Below are 15,465 nucleotides of genomic sequence, written 5' to 3' on the forward strand. Positions count from 1 at the left end.
TGGAACAGAAAAAAGACCTTTCTGAGGCCAATCTCAAAGGCCAGGCAGGTTTATATGGGAGCAGGTGTTTCTGAGGTAACCTGGTCCCAAGCCATTTAGGGCTTTAAAGGCCAGTAACAGCACTTCAAATCAAGCCTGGAAACAAACACATAGCTAATTAAGATGAAATAAACTCAGGTTTCTATGCTTTGATATTAAGGTGCCACAGAATAGTCAGGCAGCAGCATTATGTACTAACTGAAATGGTTTTTAAAGGCAGCCCCTAATCGCTTTGCAATAATCCATTCTGAAAGTATCTAGGAAGCATGAATAAGATAAACCAAAAATGTCTTTGTCAGAAGATGACAAGAAGAATTTATTTATTAGATTCATATACTGCCCAATTTACAAATACCCTTGGATTTATTAGATTACATACTGCTCAACTAAAAATGCCCTGCCAACCAGTAAAAGAGGAGCGCAATCAAATGAATATCCCCTCCCATGCCAGAATCTCTGACCTACAGTAGCCCTATTCAGGCACTATTAAAATTAATATTCACCATATGAGCAGGAATGGGCCCATGCCACGTATCCCTGCTTCTCAACATCATAATGTAGCTCTGCCATGACTGCACTGTGAACACCTGTAGCAGGAGGCCTTCGTGTGTACAGCTGCAGACACCTAGGCTTCCACACAGTGTCTGGAGGTGGGACTACTCAGTGCAGCCCCATTCTTGCTGGTGTCACGAGTAATACTAGTGTGAAGAATGCCTGAATAGGGCCAGTACCTTTATCTTATCTGTATTAAGCTTCAGTTTACTCACCCCCACCCTTAACTGCAATGAATTCAACCACCAATTTGTAACCTCCATTTCTGCTTCCTTGAGATCAGAAGTTGAAAGTGTTACTCATTTTAACACTGATTAAATAATATACAATTGCCACTTCATCACCTACATCCGTGAATGTGCTTCTGTTTCTTTTTCATGTGCCGTGTTTTGTTTGTTTTAGAATTCTACATCACAAGAGCATTTCCCTTCTTAGCAAATTTGTCCCATGCCCCCTTTCAGTGTCTTTATTTCTCTCAGCACATTTTGTGAAGCATTCATATATGAAAGAAAACCAAAGTGTAAAAGAACAACAAGGGGTAGAAAGGAGAACATCTTCAAAAGAGGATAGCAATGCTGGATGAGAAACAGCCAATCTGATGTGGCAAGTTTTTTTTTCCAATTTTGATACTTTGTGCACAAAAATGGGGCTTTGAAACAGTGTAGCAAATGACAATTTGATATATAATTGGAAGTATAACAACACACACACACAAACACTATTCTTACATATTTTAGGAGAACAATAATTTTCATGAATAGGGAGAAGTGAAAATATACAGCAGGCAAGAGCATTTTTCTTTCATTAAGTAACTAACAGGAGGTCAGTGCTCTAGGAGTTAAAAACTCAGATTATAGGATCACCAAAAATAACCTGCATTTAAAATTCATTTTAATATAGCAGTGGAATGTTAAAATGTTATATAATGAATATACATGCAATGCACCATTAGCATAATCTAATCCTTTCAAATATACTTTAATATAAATACTAGATAGATGTATGGATCTAAGTTTAAAAAATCAGTATGTCCCTTTGGAACAAGAGAATCTTAATAATATAGTAACAGCTACAAAACGTTTGATGTCGCAGAGAAGTGCTTTTTAGAGACAGCCACCTAGATCTGATTATCACAAATTGAAGGTGTTTCCTAAAGACCCTTACCCAAACACCTTCCTGTATGGGCTAGATTTTAGTACTTACAGTTAATGAGAAATTGTGAAGTGGCAGGTGAGTAAGTATGCTGTATTTTTAATTCAGTAAGGCCTTAGCTAGACCTAAGGTTTATCCCAAGATCATCCCGGGGTCGTCCCTGCCTGCTCCCGGGATATCCTGTGTGTCATTTACATGAACAGGGATGACCCCGGGATGATCCCAGGATAAACCTTAGGTCTAGCTAAGGCCTAAGATAACTTAGTGAGATTACCCCATATATGTATACTTTAAGGGCAGTATCCAATATTGCTGCTCAGCCTCTGCCGGTTCTGTTGCACTCTCAAGACCCACTGCTTAGGCACCAAGGAATTTGCATTTGTAAAAGTAACCCCAGAAAGAAGCAGAAATGCTCAGTTCCAAAACAAGACTGGTCATCAAAGTCTCCTTCTGTGGGCTCTGCTGATCTGTGACCTTCTGCAAATGAGCGTTTCCACTTATTTCAGGTGCCACTAGGACACAGGCAATATTGGATGTTTTAAATAATTGTTTAGAGTGTTATTATTTACTTCGAGCCAAATTAAAACTAATGAATATTCGCAGTACATATTATTTTGAAAGGTGGTTAGCCCTATTCTGCAAGTATTTCTCTGCGACTATTATTGGTCATGATGGCTATATGGAATCTTCAGATTCACAAGCAATATGCCACTCAATACCACTTCCTGATAAGGAACAGCGGCAGAGAACTATTGGAAGCATCTGATCTCATTCTTGATTGTTCAGTAAAATCACATTCATGCAAGAATCTATCTATAGCTCCTTACATCTTATTCTTGAAAGCTATGCAGTTGAACCAGTGTAATGGAGTTACACCATTAAACCTTTTAGACATTTAAGTTTGTTTTAAAAGGGTATTTGATTGTTAGCGTTCATTTCTAAATCCTGATCTAAAATGTCTTGGAGCCTTTCGGTAATCTAACATGTTTTTTGTTTGAGTTTTTAAAAACAGCTTACAAGCCACACGTTAACGAATACTATGCATTCTTATAATGTTACCATTCTTGTAATATTTCAAAATAGCATACACGTTTTTTAAAAAAACTATTTCTATCCTCACAGATTTTTAAAGACAATTGTGTCATCTATATTTTCCCTCTCTCCAAGTGGACTGAGAATGAGGAGATGAACTATAAAGGCACATTACAGGACTCATAGGCAAGCATTACATATGTGCTGAGGCCAATATGCCATACAGAAGAACAGATAATGCTCTGAGGTATTGCTTAGACTTCTTTTCCTATCTCCAATAAGTCCTTTTCAAACTGGTTTAAATGTGACATTTAACTTATTTATTTATTTATTTATTACATTTCTATACCGCCCAATAGCCGGCGCTCTCTGGGCGGTTCACAAAAATTAAAACCATTCAGTATAACAGTATAAACAGTATAAAACCATAATATAAAATACAATATAAAAGCTCAACAAGATAAAAACAGCAGCAATGCAAAATTACAAATTTAAAACACCATGTTAAAATGTATTTATAGATTGTTAAATCTATAAATACATTTTATATTTAAAATGGAGTCTAAAAGCATTATATGCTTTTAGACCTGGCGTCTAAAAGCATATAATGTAGGTGTCAAGCGAACCTCCTTAGGGAGCTCATTCCACAGCCGGGGTGCCACAGCAGAGAAGGCCCTGCTCCTGGTAGCCACTTCCTTTGGCAGGGGCTCATGGAGAAGGACCCCTGAGGATGACCTTAGGGTCCGGGTAGGTACATATGGGAGGAGGTGTTCCTTCAGATAACCTGGCCCCAAGCCGTTTAGGGCTTTAAATGTTAATACCAACACTTTGAACTTAGATCATAGTCACTTATAGGCGAAGTGTTAGCATGCTATGGATCCATGACCGAGAGATAAACTTTGTTACCAAGCTAACACACAACACATAAGTGCAGTGTTCAGTACACCTATACAAGAGTATAGGAATGATGCTAGCCATATGAAGCTCCATACAGGTAAGGGTTTTGTTTGTTTGCATTTAAAGCTCAGGCAACAGGTTTAATGTCATGGTCTACTTCCTTATCTCTGAATAAGGACCATTTATATTAAAAGAAGAGGATTGTAATAAATGATTAAAGGGATAGGGAACTCCACAGTGTGGTGCAGTGGTTAGAGTGTTGGACTGAAAATCAGGAGATCCAGGTTCTAGTCTCCGCTCAGCCATGGAAGCTCACTGGGTGACTTTAGACCAGTCACAGACTCTCAGCCCAACCTACCTCAAAGGGTTGTTGTTATAGGATAAAATGAAGAGGAGGAGGACTATGTACACTGGCCTTGGGTTCCTTGGAGGAAAGATGGTGGGATATAAATGTAATCAATCAATCAATTCAAATTATTAGGTTATTTGACTCTTCAAATGTTAAGATAACAGGCACTTCATTGGAGTATGCAGTTATTCCAGTGAAAAAGATATGCATATAGTAATTGATAGCATTAAGTAAATGATAGCATTTGTTCACATTAATATACTACATTCTTTCTTTCTGCTTATTGCACCAGAAGGCAAGTTCTGCCTACAGTTGAATAAATCTGCAATAATTCATCATACATTCATAAAGTAATTGTTATAAAGTTGAAAAAAAGTTGAAAACTGGCATTAAGTAAGAATGGAGTACCAATGACATAGGCTTTATCCATCATAAGATTAGTGGAAATATCTTTGCATGAGCAGTAGGTACCCATGCAGTTGATACATACAAAATTATCTTCCAGTGTCTTCTAATTGGTGATACCTTGAAATATATCCTACCAACAGTTGTGTGCTGAAGTGATGGACAAACATATTTCACTGTGGGATACTACTCAATCTGTGACAATGAAGACACTGATTAACCAACCAGACATCACAATGGCAGGTCAGATTATTATCTTCAGGGTTGTACATTAGAAGAAAGTGCTGTGGACATTGGAAGCTAGATTTTGCAAAACTAGGAAGTCTTAATGATGTGGTTCATGCTGAGTTTTGCAAATAAAGCCGTATCAGCTTCCTTGCATGGATGGGCTATTGGGGATTTTTATAAAAAGATGAGCTCAGCTGTTTTCTCACATTACGTAGCTACGTTCAGTGACATCTTGAGTTGTTTTATAATGGGACTTGTTATTTGTCTAGAAGTCATGAAACCTATTTGGCCAGGATGGATATATTGAGGGGATAACTGACTAATCTGTCTGAATAGATATCCATGAAAATTTATAGTCCTATTTATTTAGGGTGATAGATTGATAGGAGTCAATGTTTTCCGGTTCTTTCTCTGGTTTAGGTATCATGACTAGTGTTGCTAGGGTCCAGGGTGGTGTAACAAACCCCATTAGAAAACAACTCACTTTAATTCATTACAGTAAATCTAAACAGATAAAATCAGCAATTGTCTCCTTAGACACATCCAAGGCCTTCAACAAGGTTGAATGGCCCTTTTTGAGAGCAATTATGGAAAAGATGGAAGTTGGACCCAAATTTATTTATTCAATCAATTATACGACAATAACTAGGCCATAATCAGAATAAATGGCTCTGATTCTAATCAACATATATAGGGGCACTAAGAAGGGTGCCCCCCTCTCCATTTCCCTTCCAGAGAAAATAAGTTAATTAAAGGCCTTACGATAGATGGGACAACATTGAAAATAAATATTTCTGAAGATTATATCACATTCTGAAGATTATTAAAGCAGTACTAGAGAAGCTTAAAGCTTTGGGGAAATTAATGATAAAAAAAACTTCAAATGGATGCTAAAAAAATCTGAAATATTGTGTATGAATGTTCTAGAATGAACTTGCAATTTAAACCAGGCCTTTCATTATGTAAATCAAATCTAAAATGCTGGGGAATCTATTTAACAACTAATCTAAAATGTTCAACATTTATAACCCTCTAATTATCCAAATGAAATAAGATTTGAAATCTGGATTAAAATCAACCTCTCCTGTCTTGGAAACTGGAAACAATAAAAATGTCAGTACTATCCAAACCAAGGATGCAGTCCTGGAAAGTTTCCCAGGGACCACAGAATTTTTTGGACACTACTATGACTTCAGGAGAGAGACTCCAAAATCTGACCCCTCTTCTCCCCCTCACAGCCCCCATGGAAAGAACTGTGGCATCTGCGTTTCGAGGTCACAGAGGACTTCGCAGAGGTCAAAAAGGGGGAGTTCTGGTGGTCAGAAAGGGAGACGCCAGGCTATGGAAAAAATCCTATGTTCTCTCCAGCCCCAACCCAATCTCTGGCATCAAATTAGAGGAGCTCAAAGACCCTTTCAGTGGGGAAAAAGGCGAAAACTTCTCCTGCCCTGCTAGCAGCAGCCCATATAGGGCTCCACCATAACATACTTAGTTCAGGTCCTGCTAATTCCAATACCAAAAAAAAAGGATAAGGATATAAAAGGATGTAAAAAAGACAAGATATTGTAGAGTTTTAAACAACTGCAGGAAAGGGTAACTAAAATGAGCACAGGGCAGGAGCAACTCCCCTTTGATGAAAGGCTATAATGCTTGGGAATGTTTAGCTTAGGGAAAAGATGAATAAGGAAAGGCATGATAAAGGTGTACATGTTGTAAAGAAAATGTATAGGGAGAAATAATACTAGAACATGGGCTCATCTCATGAATTTGATTGGTGGGAGATTCAGGAGAGGTAAAAAGTACTTCTTTACACAGTGCATGGTTAAACTATAGAATTCACTACCACAAGATCCATAAAATATTAAGTACAGATTATTATTATTATTATTATTATTATTATTATTATTATTATTATTATTTTGAGGGGAAAGCATGAAAGCAGTCCCCCACTACCACAAATTATGCAGTTGAGTTTCCCACATTTGGGGAAATTGCAGGAAATTGCATACCTGGAGTGCAATGGGTGAGCCTCACCCTGGGAGAACCACCTTCATGATCAAGGTGTCTCCCCTGCCAGGTAAGTACAAAAAAGGCCCTTAGTCTGAAGGATACTTAGGAGCTGGATCTTCAGGAAACAATTGATAAATCTTGGAACAGCACAGGACCCAACAAGCTTTTCTGGTCAGAATCAATAAAAATATGAGAAAATTCCTTAAAGGTCATTTTACAATGGTACTTAATTCCTGTTACTTTAAGTCCATATATATTAGAGCCGTGCACAAGTGGCCTATCAAAATTCTCTACCCTATTTGTCGGTACAGAAATGGATTACTCCAGGGGGATAAGAAATTCTCCAACAATTTTTCACAGGTAGGCATCACCGTTGCCAAAGGTTGTAGAACAGCTTCTTCCTTTCTTTTTTTCCTAAGGGTTTTTTGTTGTTTTTGCACTGCCATTGCAAGTGGGAACAGCATCAACTGCATTGGCATCCTGCCCCCCATTTTGCACTCCCCACAATGCCCCATATGCCTAGTATCACTCCAGGGCATAGAGGGAAGGGAATGCTGCCATCACAAAAAATAATGGTGAAGAAAATGTGGAGAAAATTCTGAAAAGTGTCCTTTTATTTCTAAGAGGCAAGAAAAGGAAAGTCTCAGCAATTTCCTGAAAATTTTCTTTCCCCATGAAAGGGGCTTCTATTTTTCTGCCTCATTCTCAGGACATTTTAGAATTTATTTCTAATGTGGATGGGGGGTTTGACATTAACTAATCATTATGAGGTGGCTGAAGGTACTGCCAATATTTTTCTTTCTATTACATATCTCACCATTGTTCTACAGTCTTCCAGGCTACCTGTAATTCCTGATCTGAAAAGGAGGTATAAATTCATGATGTCTTCCTCTGGGCGGGAAATACAGGAAGCCAGGAAGACTACCAGCTGTCAGAGAAAGACAGGAACCGTGAATCAAACCCATGAGAATTTCTCCAAAATTTCTTCTTCTTTGAATTTCTTTTCAAAAGCAATTTCTTTTCTCTCAAATTGAATGAGAATGGTCAAAAAATTCCTAGGAGAAATTTTCGACACAGCATTTATATACAAAGCTCAACCTTTCCAATTTGTTGGATAGCTGTGGTTTGTTGGGTACTTATTACTACCTATAGTGGGGATGTGGACAAATTAAGATGTCTTTCAGGCATCTCTGGAAGTAATAAATGGATGGATCCCCAAATTAGCTCTACTTTCTATATTTAGTGGCCACAGTGCCAATATCCCACATGAATAAATGTTCACTTTGATGATGGCTGCAGCATGCCAATTAATAGCAAATAAAATGGAAGGGAAATCTGGATGTTTTTATCATCATAATCACGATGATCACTGTTTTCCTTTCATTTCTATACTGCCCAATAGCTGAGGCTCTCTGGGTGGTTCACAATAATTTAGAAAAATGGCAAAAGACAGATAACACACTGCACAGTATAAATGTGTGTACCACTGTCTTAGCTGAAAAAAATAACTAGACACACATGAGCACAAAGACCAGTCAGACACTTTTCTCAGCACGGGGTTCAAATTTGTTCACTTTTTTTAAAACAAAGGAAATCAGAGACAGCTACTTAATTCTCATGGAAGATTACGGAAGGGTATATTGAAACAATCCACTACTGCTGCAAACTCCTGATGAAATTCTTCACCTAATTTATTTGATTTTACATAGTCAAGCCCCTGTGATTTTTGTTGATGCATGATGAACTGTTGTTTCTTTTATGGAATGTTGTTCTATTTTCCAATATATGGTTATTCTATATTTAGGAAAACACAATATTTATATTTTAGTGCTATATTTTATTTCATCATTTTTGGCAGGTGGGAAGCTGTGCCTATTTAATTCCTGTTGCCACAGAGCCATTAAATGCACAGAAGTTCCACCAGGACAAAAAATAAATAAAAAGGGGAATGTAAGGCAGAATCCAATGCTGCCCTTGTGCACATGGCCACTTCCAGTGAACAAGTAGCCCCTACTGCTTGTGAAATGGTGATTTAACACTTCCAGAGGCAAGCGGAAACACCCATTTCTGGAAGCGGGCAGGCAACAGAGTTCCACTGATCTGTACCTTCCAGAAATTAGCATTTCTGCTCGTTTTGGGGTTTGCCTCCAAAAGGCTCAAGTTAAAGGAAGCCAGATTCCAGCTGGACATCAGGAAAAACTTCCTGACTGTTAGAGCAGTGCGACGGTGGAATCAGTTACCTAGGGAGGTTGTGGGCTCTCCCACACTAGACGCATTCAAGAGGCAGCTGGACAACCATCTGTCAGGGATGCTTTAGGGTGGATTCCTGCATTGAGCAGGGGGTTGGACTAGATGGCCTTGTAGGCCCCTTCCAACTCTGCTATTCTATGATTCTATGATAAATTGCTGTTCTGCAAGCAGTACAGGCTGGCCATGCTCAGACCAGAATTGGCAGCCGGCTCCACAAGCAGATGGGCAGTATTTGATTCTGCCCATAGCATCCTAAATACTACTTAATTATATACTGATTAAGTACTGATTTTTAGATGAAAATGACATTCAGAGGAGATTTCTGTGGAAAACCTTTGTCTGGATATATTAGGTGGGTTAAGAGAAAAAGTTGGGCATTGAAATCTAGACTTGTGAAGAACGTACAAAATGGAATGCAAGGTCCTTTGGTAAAAGTTGACAAGATATGGTGAAATGAAACAAGCTGAAAGTCAAGACAGTGCTAAACACAAAAGATGCACAGAAGAAGAAAGATCTGCAAAGGTTCTGCATTATTAAACTTTGAGGAGATACACCCAATCACTCACAGTTATTGTATGAGTCAGTGAGACGCAAAACATAATTGGCATAGCAGGTAGCAAAAGTACTTCCACCAAAAAATTATGTTGACATCCTCATTAAAATTATTGCCTAAATATTTAAAATAGTATCAAAATATTGTTACACACGATTAATGCTATTAATCACATCACTGAAAGCAGTTAGGAACTGTACTCTGGTAACCTTTCCAAGTAACATTTTTATCAGGTAAAACTCCAAGCTTATATTAAGAAGAAGGAACAATAAAACAAACCAGAAAAGCTCTATAATTTTAGGTTGAGCTGATTCTTATTTTTCACAGTAACCAGTTGGCCTATCTACTTTATATCTATTCTCAAATATAACCCTACATTTTCTGTTATAGAGTCTAAAAAAAAAGAACAAAAATCTGTCTTTGACCCAAGATCTTGCAGAATTCAAGTCTAGACAGTCATTCTACTTAAAAATTGAGAAAGTGATGAACCTACACCTTTTGAATGATTTTTTTTAAAAAATGGATATGGATATATGGATATAAATAGGGTTTCATTCTGCTAGTGGAAAGTTTCTACAGCTCGTAGAAGCCCCATTTTCATCCTTGGGCAAGTTTCAAATTCAGTACTTTGATTCTGCATGTGCAACCCGTTTTAATAATAATAATAATAATAATAATAAATGTATTTCTTACCCGCCTCTCCTTTTAGATCGAGGCGGGGAACAACATTAGAACAGGAATCAATACATCTTAAAAATTCATGATTTAACATTGATCTGGATAGGCCTGCCGGAAAAGGCTAGTCTTTAAAGCTGCCTTAAAATCACACATAGAGTTAATTTTACGAATCTCCTCCGGCAGGCCATTCCACAATCTGGGGGCGACAGAAGAAAAGGTCCTCTGGGAAACTGATGTCAGCCTAGTTTTAGCTGACTGAAGTAAGTTCACCCCAGAGGACCTGAGTGTGCGGGGCGGACTATATGGGAGAAGGCGATCCCGCAAGTAACCTGGACCCAAACCATTTAGGGCTTTAAAGGTAATGACCAACACTTTGTACTTTGCCCGGAAACTAATTGGCAGCCAGTGGAGTGATTTTAATGTTGGTGTAATGTGGTCACCCCTAGGTGTACTGGTGACCAACCTGGCTGCCATATTTTGAACTAGTTGAAGTTTCCGAACTAGGTACAATGGTAGCCCTATGTAGAGCGCATTGCAGAAGTCAAGCCTTGAGGTTACCAGCGCGTGCACTACTGTCTTTAGGTCTTCTGACTCTAAGAAGGGGCGCAGCTGGCGTATCAGCCGAAGCTGATAGTAGGCACTCCTGGCCGTCGCATCTATCTGGGCTGTCATTTGGAGTGACGGATCCAGGAGCACCCCCAAACTGCGAACACAGTCTTTCAGGGGGAGTGTAGCCCCATCCAGAACTGGCTGACACACCTCCAAACCTAGGTCAGAGCCCTTGACAGCAAGCACCTCTGTTTTGTCTGGATTCAGCTTCAGTTTGTTTTTCCTCATCCAGCCCATTACTGCCTCCAAGCATTCATTCAGAGGAGACACACTGTCCTTAGCTGATGCTGTTACTGAAGGCATAGAGAAATATATTTGGGTGTCATCAGCATACTGATAGCACCCCGCCCCATGCCTCCGGATGATCTCTCCCAGCGGTTTCATGTAGATGTTAAACAGCATTGGGGATAGGATGGCACCTTGTGGTACGCCATACAACAGCTCCTTTTTTGAGGAGCAACTATCCCCCAGCATCACCATCTGGAATCTACCTGAGAGGTAGGACCGGAACCACTGGAGCACAGTGCCCCCGATTCCCAAAGCCCTCAGGCGTTCCAGAAGGATACCATGGTCGATGGTATCGAAAGCTGCTGAAAGGTCCAAAAGTACCAGCAGGGACACACTCCCCCTGTCAATGCTCATGCGGAGATCATCCACTAAGGCGACCATAGCTGTCTCAACTCCGTATCCTGCCCTAAAGCCAGTTTGAAATGGGTCTAGAAAATCTGTATCATCCAAGACTGTTTTTCAAGGAATTGCACAACTTATTATGCTTTCATTAACCTAGGTGGTGCTTGCCCACGTTGGGTTACTTGTTCTGCTAGCAGTTGTACAAGCACTAGTGGTAAATGCTAATTATACTTGTAATTATTCTGCTAGTGTAGCATTGGATATAATCCAAAATAGGTTATCCAGTCAATTTCCTATGTGCCATTTAGATAGAAAGATGGAATGGGTGGTAGTGACATTGAATAGGATTTTCATCTAGCTATGAGTTTACTGACCATACTTTGGAAGAACAAAAAAGCTCAACACGTAAGTGTAACATTCAATGCAATCCTATAAATCTGTACTCAGAAGTAAGCCCCACTGTACTCTAGGTAAGCAAGTATAGAATTGCAGTCATAGTCATCCAAGTGACCATTGCATCTGCTTAATATTATCCATTGACATAACACCACAATAATTATTTTATAATACCATCACTGAAGTTTTCAGGGGCAACCACAACAGTTCCATAAAGGCCCTAGTCAATGGTTACATTTTAGTCCCAGGTTGTCTAGGCAGTTCCACAGGAAACGCTCAAGTTCACAAATGCGATGTTTAAACCAGGAATCATTATTATCATCCAGTAGCAATTAACTTGATTATGAATGCACTTTTCCTAGTTGCACTAAATACAGAATTCACTGACACTCCAGAATCACATGCACCTGATTTCTATTTAGCTAGGAAAGATATAGATAGATAGATAGACGGATAGATAGATAGATAGATATTCACCATAGTGCTGTCCCTTGGCTTTGGGCCTTCCTGAAAAGATCTCCAAAGGAATAACCCCCTTTGGGGACGTCCCTTTGACATTGACACACTGGTAGCAGGTCCTCTTAAGAGGGCCCAAACAGGAAGTCCCTACCAGAGTGTCAGAAAAAGTTCTGACAGTCTGGTAAGGGAGACACCAACTTTAATCATAATCTTCAAATCGAATATTGCTTTAGAAAAAGCTGACTGATGCTGAACAGTCAAGTTAAACAAAAGGCTACACTTTGCTCAACCAATTATCATGAGTAAAGCACCTTATTTTATCATCAGAAACAGGTTCTAAGACACTCGTTCATAATGTTCCCATGAATAGATGGGTTCTTTTTAACTTCTTTGTCCTGGCAGTATCACTCCAGACCAGCACTCAGGTGTAAAACGCTAATGCCTGAAATAAAATATCAGCCATCACTGCCCTGTGTATGGTGAAACACTTTACATGTGCACACATACTTCTCAGTATTCTGGCCTGACATTTGATAGGATTATATACAGTTCCTTTCAGCCCTATTTACTCCTTAATATCTTGTACACATTTATTATTCCTATCGTTACTCTTAAATGTGAAATATTTCCAGAGTGTGTGATGCATTTTGTTTATTATTAACTTTCTATGATTTTAAAGTGACATGGTTCATTGTTTTCAGATTTTGTTACGGGCAAGGTCAAAAACACCAAGTGTGCAAGTACTTTGTAATTGGATGTCTGTTCAAAGCACCAGGGAATTCAATCTATTACATGCACTTCAGTGCACTAAACTAACACTACATGGAGCCATCAGAGCATAGAATAGACTCACTAATCTCTCTATAATAATTATTGCAGGTGTGCCAGTAGCATAAGACAGACATTCATCGTCTGATGGGCTTTAAAATATAGTTATTGTTCAGTACATTTCATAAAATCCATCTTGAGCCTTCATAAATCATTAAGGAATATGCAATTAACTTTTCTTCTTCCTTTTTCTTTTCTTTCTTTCTTTCTTTTTCCTGAATCATGGCTGATATTCCCATGGGTTTTCTTTTTAAAAGCCACATATATCACAACAAACTACTGATTTACCTTGTAGTAACTAATCTAAAATTTATCTCACATACCCGTAGGTGGATCACTTTACGGTAATTGTGCATGCACATTTATATGCAAATAGAATCTGAGTAAACCAATTGTAGGGAAGGATGGATTGATCCAGAATGGCCATGTGGTTTCTTGTGCATTTCTGTTGTAACACAATTGACCCAGAATAATGACATATCTTTTTTGTTCATTTGTTTTATGAGAAATTTATCCAAAGTTCCTAAAGATGTTCAAAAAGTTGTTTGTCATGGGAAGAGAAGCATGTTTACAAATTAACAAAGCAGGTAATTTTAAAGTTTGAATTGTATGCAACTTTCTGACATATTGTGAGTGTCTTGTGTGGCTTTGTTTTGGACATGCCTCGTGGAGAGACAGAAAGAGGTTTAATCTTACCCCAGCTGACTTTGTCTGCTTCTTGTTCTTGGCTCCTGAGTTTCCAACTAAGTAAGCCTGAGGAGAGATCTGTTCCAGCTCAGTGGCCAAGGTTGTCAGTTCTCCAGCAAACCTAAAGCCTGAGAGTCATCAGTCAACAGCAGTGTCATTTAAGGTGGTCTGAGAGGTGAAACCATCAGTTCCTGCTATGTTGCAATCAAGGTGCTATGTGCACTTCAAATCCCTACCGCTAAGCTCTGGGTAGCACTGGTGCCAGATGATGTCATAGCCAGCACTGCAAACGCATGCTTGCTGACTAAATTGATGCCCCTGCACACATCATCTGATGGCATAAAAAGCAGCCTGTGAACTTGGCCAGCCTTAATTTTTTCACATTTTAGATATTTTTAAAATAGACACCTAAAGGAAAATGTCAATGAATTTAGGGTCATATAAAGATCGCCTTCATGCATAGGTATTGTACAATCAGCTTCAGTATTCATAGTGTACGGGAATTGAATGATTGGGCTCAAATGCACAAATGGCATTGTGGAGCCCAGTAGCAAAGTTTCAGAATCCAGACTGGACTCTGTTAATCCTCTCTCCTGTAATCAAGCTCTATATATGATATCAGACCCAACAAAGGTGAATTCATGACATTCAGTTCAAAACAGAAGGAAGTGAGCCATGTCATATATTTTGGATCCCCAGTGAATCCAATCACACAAACAAGTGAGCAAAGATGCAAGTACATTTATACTTGCAACACTTCCACACACAGCAATTCCTTCCTTAATTTCACCAATTGTTTCCTTCCTCACTACCACCCTCTAAATCCAGGTCCCTGGCATGGCTGGCTGGGACATGTTGGGAGTTGTAATCCAAAACATCTGGAGGGTACCAGGTTGGGAAAGTCTGCATTAGGACCTCAAAATATGTAAGATCATTATTAAAAGATGTATGATCAATTGTTATTAGCAGCACAATCAATCATATATTTCTTTGTAGATTCATTTAGGGTTCAACTGCCAGTTTATTACCAGTTCATAGAGTTCTCCACTGTATAGGATGTACACATGGGGCAGTTGTGGGAGTGAGTCACTAGTTTATACACAATCCTGAATCTAGAACTTTATTATTTATTTATATTTATTTATTTATTTATTTATTTAAGTATTTTTATGCCGCCATTCAGCCAAAAAAGGCTCTCATGGCGGCTTACAAAAGTATTTCTTGACAGTCCCTGCCCACAGGCTTACAATCTAAAAGACATGACACAAAAGGAAAGGGGATTGGGAGGGAGGAGGAGGAATAAATATTATGACATTTATTGAAGCAGCCAATAGGATACATGAGGCGGAGCCTTCTGTCTGTGCTGAATTCACCACATGTAAAAACTTACATGATAGAGGATTAGGAAGAAACCAAGCACAATTCACCCCTTTATTTTGTGGCATGGGAGGAGAGGTGGGAGAAGATCCAGACTACTGAAAACACCAGCATTAAATGTTTTAGAGAAGCACTTCCATTTGTTAAGTTTAGAGATGTTGAGATCTTGCTATGCTTTGTTCCCATACTAAGATTTAAATGCTGTTAAATATTTGTATTATTGCAAATAGCAACCTAGTAAACATCCCATTAATCAGTTTTATCCGCAGCCTGTAAGCCTCTGGTCTCATCTTATTTTAAATTCACATTATGTCTTAACTGTTCCTGAAGTCCC

The 15,465-nt window shown here is 38.8% G+C and overlaps 1 protein-coding gene and 1 non-coding gene across 5 annotated transcripts in view; both read right to left on the reverse strand.

Annotated features, from left to right (window-relative positions):
* LOC134395511 (contactin-4-like) overlaps window positions 1-15,465 on the reverse strand; it is a 637,778-nt gene that overhangs the window by 385,280 nt on the left and 237,033 nt on the right. The window lies entirely within an intron of this gene.
* Window positions 6,576-6,739, reverse strand: LOC134397056 (U1 spliceosomal RNA). The gene has a single exon (XR_010025337.1). It is a non-coding gene; the product is annotated as a U1 spliceosomal RNA (small nuclear RNA).

This window comes from Elgaria multicarinata, chromosome 3 (genome assembly GCF_023053635.1).
Source record: "Elgaria multicarinata webbii isolate HBS135686 ecotype San Diego chromosome 3, rElgMul1.1.pri, whole genome shotgun sequence".
NCBI lineage: Eukaryota > Metazoa > Chordata > Lepidosauria > Squamata > Anguidae > Elgaria > Elgaria multicarinata.